The sequence below is a fragment of the Porites lutea genome, chromosome 2 (genome assembly GCF_958299795.1).
Source record: "Porites lutea chromosome 2, jaPorLute2.1, whole genome shotgun sequence".
Taxonomy (NCBI): domain Eukaryota; kingdom Metazoa; phylum Cnidaria; class Anthozoa; order Scleractinia; family Poritidae; genus Porites; species Porites lutea.
The window spans coordinates 33,063,452-33,071,846 of NC_133202.1; the positions used below are offsets into that span (position 1 = coordinate 33,063,452).

Here is an 8,395-nt window from a genome sequence, read left to right on the forward strand (position 1 = left end):
TGAAAACGTCAGGAGCTGATGTTTTATCCTTTAGGAAAACCTTATGGGCGCGGTCAAAAATCCGCGCTACGACATTCACTGTTTTGACGTTGATTTTTCCAAGTTTATACTACTACATGAGAAATTTCCGCAATTTGATTGACTTAGAACAGTGGTATTTTAGCTTAATTAGAAATACCTACATGTGAAAATTACAAACCTTTTGTGGGTAGCACTATAAACAAATAATAGCATGATTTTTCCGTGATATTTGGCATAAATGCCATTTGTGATATTTCAAAATTGTCTCAAATTTCACTAGCCTAACGGCTCGTGAAATTACGTATAACAATTTCGAAATATCACTCGTGGTATTTACGCCAAATATCACTACAAATCATGCTATTACCTATACTAACTCGGACAATACATATATCCATGACTAGTGCATTTCAGCTTGAGTATTGTCAATATTTTACATTCAAAAGATGCGATAAATTCAAACTTAAATGTACTAGTCATGGAGGTATGTATAGTACGCATTATTTTGGAAAAATTAGCATAACGTCAAAACAGTGAATGTTGTAGCGCGGATTTTTGACCGGTTCGTAGGATAGGTTTGTCTTGAAATTTCAAGGTATTGCAGTGAATCAATCTTAATGAAAGTTTCAGACATTATTATAATTATACATTATGAATATTATGTGACGAGATTTTGAAAAAATTCGTTCGAGTCGTTTCAGAGATATACAAAAAAGCCCTGAAAGTCCGAATTTTGAATGAAGTTGAATTTAGACATGTGGTGAGAAAACGGGTTAGTTTTTAAGATCGCAGGAACGAAAATACACCAAAATTTCCTGGCATCAAGATATGATATTAAGCAGCATTCTTACGCTACTTAAGAATAATTTGAGTCATTTATTACGTTTTTATTAAATAATCTATCACGGCTATTGAAAATTTAAGGTTTGAAATATATTTTCGTTTTAGTCGAATTCAAACATACAGAATTTTTTTAATTTACGGAAACTTTTACCGGACTTTAAGTTCCAAGTGTTGGATTTTCAGTAGCTGATCTAGATCGCGCAAAATTAGGCGTTTATCAATTTCAAAGTTTTTTGTTTATTGTTGTCATAGCAATATCGATTTCACTTAAAACTACATTTTCAAACAACTTTCGATCCATAGCCAATTACTGGTGAAAATTCTATAGTGATCAGACAAGGAAAAAACCACTTTTAAGGCGATTGAAAAATATCGGTATGCCCTCTGAAAAACTGTATCGAAACACCTTAAAACGGACACCGACAATAATTACTGCAAAAAATATACTGTCTCTTTGAACAGTAATAAATCGTGAACGTTTCACAGCTGATAGGCAATCTTTCTTTCCGAAGACTACATTTTATAAGCTTTCAAAGGTAAATCTGTAGCTGGAATATTGCCTCAGTTCTGCTTTTTCGCGCACATTTATTGGGAGTATTAATTATATTGAGTATATTGAATATTGTATCAATTGAATTTTACACAAAGTTGCACAGCCGCAAGTTAAGACAGAAACACGAAGTCTGCTATCTTCAAAAATATTCTATCTAAAGTGCTGATGAAAAGTTTTCTGGTCAATGGGTAAAAAAAAAGCCTTTTCTATGGTCAGGTAGCTTCATTTATTTCAATGAATTTCTGGGCCATTTGCACGAAGACGTCTTTTAGCTACTAAGACCAGAATTCATTTCGTTTTTTCTTTCATATTTAAAGTTGGTAGTCCCAGTGAGGTTTAACCCTTTAAGTCCCAATAGTGACCAACATCAATTATCTCCTAACAATATCCATATATAGTCAAGAGATTAGGTTATGAGAAGTGATAAAATGATCACCCAAGAGAAAATGCCTTGATCTATTATCAAATTCTCTCAACTAATTCTTTAAAGAAATGTACAGAGATCGGTCAGGAGAATTTGTATGTGGATACTGGGGCTTAAAGAGTTAATTAACAAAAGCCTTAATTTGCACAAGAAAGAAATACCCTGAAGCATTCTGGTCGTAGTAGTAAAATGACGCCATCATGCGAATGGCCTAACTGCGTGTTTAAAACCAGACACCAAAAACTACGATAATACTGTGAAACTGTGAAAGGTTTGAACCCAGGAGTCATTTCAAAAGTAGGTTGAGTTTGATCGTCCGGGTGAACGTAGTCCTGAATAGGACTGTTGTTGTTGACAGTGACTGACTTTTCGACAACCTGTGCGATAGTCATCTTCAGAGTCAAAGTGAGTTGCATCACGTCAGTTGATGGTACTATACTCTGGTTATTGATCTGATTGGTCAATTACGTCGCGATGTTATTGGTCGTCTGTCAGTTAAGCCGTGATGTTATTGGCTATGAAGACCCATAATCAGTAATTGCTGGGTGCGTTTCGATCCGTCTATTGTCACAGTTAAACAGTTGTCTATTGTTGGTCAGATTGTCAGTTCTCCAGTCGTTCTCTCGTAGTTAGTTTTGCTTGATCTCGTCAATAAGTCGTTTCTACGGCGCTGGTAACTGTTGGCTACGATTCAGTGGCGTTTGTTCTAAGTTAGTAAACCAGCTTTCTAAAGTAAGACGTTGATAGTAGCCTGAAGAATAGGTCATACATGTCGCAGAGTCCTAGTCAATGTGATGTTTCGTCTGTAAATGGTGCTCAGCAAAGTGATTGTTTTCGTCACCATTCCTCGTCGCTCTTTTGTGTTCGGTCAGTCACGTGCTAAGGTTTCTGCCGGTTTCACCAACTGTAAGAAGCCTGGCAGTCGCAGCATTTGATCTTGTATAATGCTCCCTGTCTGTCCTCCGGTTTGTCTTTGTCCTTGACATTAGTAAGAAGTCGCCGTAAAGTAGTTATTGGTTTGTGTGTAACACGTATATTGTAAGGTTGTAATATACCTGCAATAGTTTCAGGGGTGCCTCTGATGTACGGTATAGTCGCTGTCGTAACAGGGTCAGAGTTGGTTACGCGTTGATAAGCTACGATAATAACACGAACTTTATTCGAGCAAACGATTTCTAGAAATATAATTCTTGCCATTTGTTAAGCAATACTCGTTCCGGAGAATAGTTATTCGACAAAACGCTTAAGGGCATATCACTTTTTGCATAATAAACAGCAGTCAATTACGACGTATAGCCAATAACAATGTTCATCGAGCTGTCTACATGTGAATTATTAGTAAAATCGTATAAAAGTGAATACCCACGCGTGTATCGTCCTCTTGAAGGTAGTTTTTGCCTTTCGAGAGTGCCATTCGTGGTATATTTGCGACGCTATTTCTTCTTCGCTTCGTTTGTTATCTTTGGTAAGTATCTTTCTAAACAGTACTGCTCTTATGTTGACAGGCTCGCGTTGGACAGATTCCATCACTTTCAAACAAGACAGACCTCCCTCGTTCTATTTCCTTAAGGTAAGAGTTTACAAAATTAAATTTGCGCTATAAACTTAAATCTAATAGCTTTTCAAGTCGTTCTATGCGCGCTCTTTAAATATTCGCAACAGGTCGAGTCATTTCTTTGTGTCCTTCAAGGTTCTATGTGCGCGCTCAAAAATATTTCAACCGTCGTATTTCCGTTGCGACTTTGAAGCTTTATTACATCCACTTTGAAATCACTGACGATCCGTGCAATCTGATTGGCTCTCAGCAGTGTGATTTATTCCCAAATCGCACCATTTTTTGCTCTAAATCGCATCTGTTCCAAATCGCATCATTCATGTTCTAAATCGTATCATTTCTGTTTTAAATCGCACCATTTTTTTCTATATCGGAACATTTCTGTTTCGAATACAAAATGAGATGTAAAAGCCTTTTTTAATTCTGCGATTTCAAAATGGCTGCAATAAAGTGGAATTGAACTTCGTGTCGTGCTATTTTGGTCTGAAATTTCAAATCGAGCATTTTGAAATCGCGGGTATGATTTCAGACTAAATTACACTCCACTCAGTTCAATTACCATTATAAATCATCCGAAATTCTTTGACGGCGCACCAAAAGAATTTTCATTTTTCTCATTTAAATGACAAAAGACAGACAAACATGACATTTTAATGACTAAACAACTGACTAAAGTGAGGTGGTATTTCAATCAACTTTGTTTACCTGAGCAAAGTTTGGAAGTTGCTTTTTTGGCAATTTTTTTTGGCTGAGGTCACACTTGAGAGTTTAGTGTAGTAAAAAGCCTTAACTCTGGTCAAAAAGGTAGGCAAAGTTTACTATGGTAAATCGGACTTGTTTAGTTTAACCTTTCTGCAGTGCTTTTCGTGATTCAATTAACTCAATCAAACGTTAAGTTGGTGACAGATGATACAGACATTCCTTTGTCGTGTGCATGATTGCCGATTGTATATTCTCTCATGGAATCTGAGTGGGTGATTGTGACGATTGTGGCTCTGTTCCTTTTGATTTTAGCCATTCTGAGAGCTCAGCAGTTTCGATTTTTCTGAATGGTTCAACCGAGATTGGAAAATGAGCTGTCGCGCTTGGCCCCACGTATGGATAATTGGCAGACGGGGAAGCGTTCTCTCGACCAAAAATGTACGGTCCACCAGAGACTGGGCGATCGTCTAGATAACCGCCAGGGGGAATAATAAAACTACGAGATGGTGGAGCTCTGAAATGAAAAAAAAAAAAAAAAAAAAAGAAAAGAAAGGAAAGAAGGTTTGAAATGTGCCGTCAACATCACAGGTGGCCCAAGCTCACTACAGGAACGCGGACGTGATTCTTGCTTGCAAGCGATGTTGTGTTACAAACGGTTATTTAGAAAGGCTTGTATGGGATGTAAACGGTTTTTGTTAAAAGAGGGAAAAGATTATGTTTTTAAATAAACTCGACTTACCTTATAACATTGTTGTATTCTTTGTTGTTTGCCCGCGTGTCAGGCCGTTTTGAAGCGTTTTCGGCCTGAGTTAGCGCTATTTTGCTATTTTGGGGTCAAAATAGCGCTAACTCGCCAAAATCGCTTCAAAACGACCTGAGAAGCTTCAGGCAAACAACAGAGAATACAACAAGGAAATAAGGTAAGTCGATTTTATTTAAAAACATAACATTTTTTCTCTCTTTTAAGAAAAACCGGTTACATAGGCCTTATCACGGTTTTGACGAGTAGGCAACCGCGTGAGAAATAACAGTGTTTGTATGAGAATCTAATGTCCAAAAATTTCCGTAAAACGGCTGTTCTGAAAAAAATATGAATTGTAAACTAAATTTTCACTCCTAACGATTCTTCTGAAAAAATTTGAGGTCGTTATGTATCGGTCAAATCGAAGCTTCAACATGCCCCCCCCCCGGGCAACCACCCGGGCATTTGACTTTTTTGAAAATTATTGTTCAAATTCCCCCCTACCCGGGCCAAAATGCCCTTCAAATGCCCCACACTAGGGTCCATTCAAATGCCCCCACCCCGGGGACATTTCACAGGCACAAAAATGACAGAAGGACAGCGGAAACGCCTTCAGTTGTCGAACAAAATCTTTATAAATATAACAAAAACTGAGCAACACTGTTAGCGTATTTTAATACCACGAACAAAAGTCTCGTGCAAAGCGGCGGAAATCGCTGCTATAAGGTACATACAAAGCGTTCTATAAAAAAAGATCCCACCCATTGAGATTACTACATCATGACCATTTCACTGACATGCAACATCGCTCACCTTATTAATCAACATACTTGCAGTAGGTCAAAGTAGTTGACCGTTTTATTTTATTTTGTGTTGTTGTATTGAATCGCCGGTATTGGTATTGTATTTCATTGTAACCACAACAATAAAATACATTCATGCATTCAAAGCCTGAATCCAATATTAAAAATTTTAAAATTTAAATTCTTCAAATACGGCACAAAGCTTGTTTAAGCCCTTTCCTCGTAACCAATTGGCCACAAAGGCACAATCTTTTCCACGAAAACCCTCTGACACCGCGTCCGCCATGATAGCTCGCCACGCCAAAGATTTTACATGAAATCGAGGGTGCAGTTCAAATTCCCCACCCCTAAAGCATGGGGATCAAGTTCCCCATCCCCTGGAAGACTCTGGTAATCAAATTCCCCCCCTCCCCGGGACGGCAAAAGTGTCAAATGCCCGGGGTATGCCCGGGGGGGCATGTTGAAGCTTCGATTTGACCGATACATTAGATTCTCACTGTAATTTCTCACGCGGTTGCCTACTCGTCAAGATGGCGTCGAAAACCGTGACAAGATCTATTCCCCATACAAACCTTTGTAAATAACCGTTTGTAACACAACACCGCTTCCAAGCAAGAGTCACGTCCGCGTTCCTGTGGTGAGCTTGGGCCGCCTGTGTCAACATGTACAAGTCACTCGGTAACGTCAAAACATAACTTAGAGTAAAAAAATCAGCGGTACTTATATGACTGTGTGTTTGCTATTCAGAAAGATAGTAAATTATGGTATGCTGATTAAAAAATTTTCCTTGGTAAATGAATATTTGTCTCACATGTCTGTTCTTTGGTAAGTAGTTCCCTACAAATCCGCAGAAAGCATGTGCGTAGAGCTGGCGAAATCAAAGAGTTGCATATCAAGAATACTGACAAGTTGTTAGCTAAAAAAACAAAGTTTGGATAAATTTCTGACTAACGAACTGCGATTCAGGTCGTATAGTAAACTTAGCTTTTATCCTGCCGCCGTTACCAGCGCGACAGACTAGACGGACGTTTACCATAGTACTGTGAGAAAAGCCGGTCACATTTAAAAAGACTGAAACTATGGTAAAGTTTACCTTCTTATAGTAAAAAAAGCCCAAGTGTGACCTCAGCCAATATTTGCCATTCTGACCAAAAATATGGAAAAATTGATATTTGACCAACTTTGCTACAAGAGGAACTAGTGTGGATAACTACTATATATTTTGACCATATTTGCCATCCTGAGCTAAATTGAGAATAAAGTGGTATTTGGCCAAATTTGCTACCCTGAGCAAAACAGCGGAAAACGACTACTTTGATCATATTTGCCATCCTGAGCAGACTTGAGGATAAAGTGGTATTTGGCCAAATTTGCTACACCGGGTTAAACACAAATAAAATAATGAGTTTTTGCTCAGATTTACTATCCTGGGAAAACGTTTTGAAAAATGATTTTTGGTCACATTTACTACATTGAGCAGAAATGTGGAAAATTGCTACTACGATCGAATTTGCTATAGAGAGCAAAAGCATTACCCAAAAATTCGCTTTCGATGGAATTGCCCATTTGAGCAAAAACCTTACAAATGTCAGTTTCAAAATCAAGTTTGTAAATGCCTTGAAAAAGTAAAAGCTTTCCTTGTTTTTACACACCGGGCAAATTTGAGGCAAATGCGGCGTTTACCACCTTTGCCATCGATGCAAAATTATCATGGCAAATTTGATCCTACGTCATCTAGCAAAATTGAGCAAATTGAGCAAATGTGGCATTTGCCGATGGTTTGCTCCAAATTTGCTATACAGGTAAGTCCGTTTTTTCGTCCAGCGTTACACTCTAAAGTTAGTTAGCTTTAGTTCTCTGTTCCATCATACGGACTTTTTTTTTCTCAGAAACCAGAACAGCATCCTATATTCCATTAATTCGTCCAGCAGATGGTTTTCTATCTCTTTATAAGTCACCTGTAGTTGGGATCGTGTACGTATCGTGTAACACAACTTCTGACTTAAGCAAGCGTGAAATTTTCTTTTCTCTTAACAGCAAAACCAGTCACCAAAAAGAAAAACAACGTGCCATTGCTATTTAAACTGCAATTAATATACTCTAATACATTCTGAAAAAGGAAAAGTCAAAGGCTACAATTTAAGAACAATACAAGCCAAACATTTTCAGCCCAAAATCGGCAGAAAACTAAGAATAAGTATATTCAGCCTGGGCCGGAAAAACAACGTTCTTATAAAAAGAAAAGAGAACCCATAACTAATAAATACGGTTTTTATTATGTTGTTTTTAGTATCTATAATCCGAAAGAGGTTTAATGCAACAATGGAGAAGAAAGTGGCCCTGGTGTTTCTTCTAATGTATTGCTGTGTTGTGCTCAACGCTCAACCGGACAAGGTTTGTGGTCGCTATGGAGATGGGGGAGAATGCGATCGGTGGGGAAAAAGGGAAAATCCTGGAGAACGATCTACAAACATTAAAGATCTGCTTGATCGCAAAGTCAGGACGAGTAAAAACAGGGCAGTTAGGGAATTTCTAAAACGCAAGAGGAGATTGTATAAAACATTGTATTAAAAAGTCAGTTGTATTTGATGCCTGACTGAAAACGAAATATTAAGATCCAAGAATCTTTACTGAGAGCTTGCTTGAAAACCGAAACCACAGCAAAATCGGCATAAACCGACATGTAGACAAAATCCAGTGAATTGTACAATCTGAAAGAAACGGTCATTATTAAAATTTACAAAAGGCAATC

At 37.9% G+C, this 8,395-nt stretch overlaps 1 long non-coding RNA gene across 1 annotated transcript; it reads left to right on the forward strand.

The window, feature by feature from the left end:
* The first annotated feature begins 3,138 nt into the window (after window positions 1-3,138).
* LOC140926879 (uncharacterized) lies at window positions 3,139-8,393 on the forward strand. Its single transcript, XR_012164495.1, has 3 exons — window positions 3,139-3,228; window positions 3,347-3,411; window positions 7,934-8,393. It is a non-coding gene; the product is annotated as an uncharacterized lncRNA (long non-coding RNA).
* Window positions 8,394-8,395: the final 2 nt, after the last annotated feature.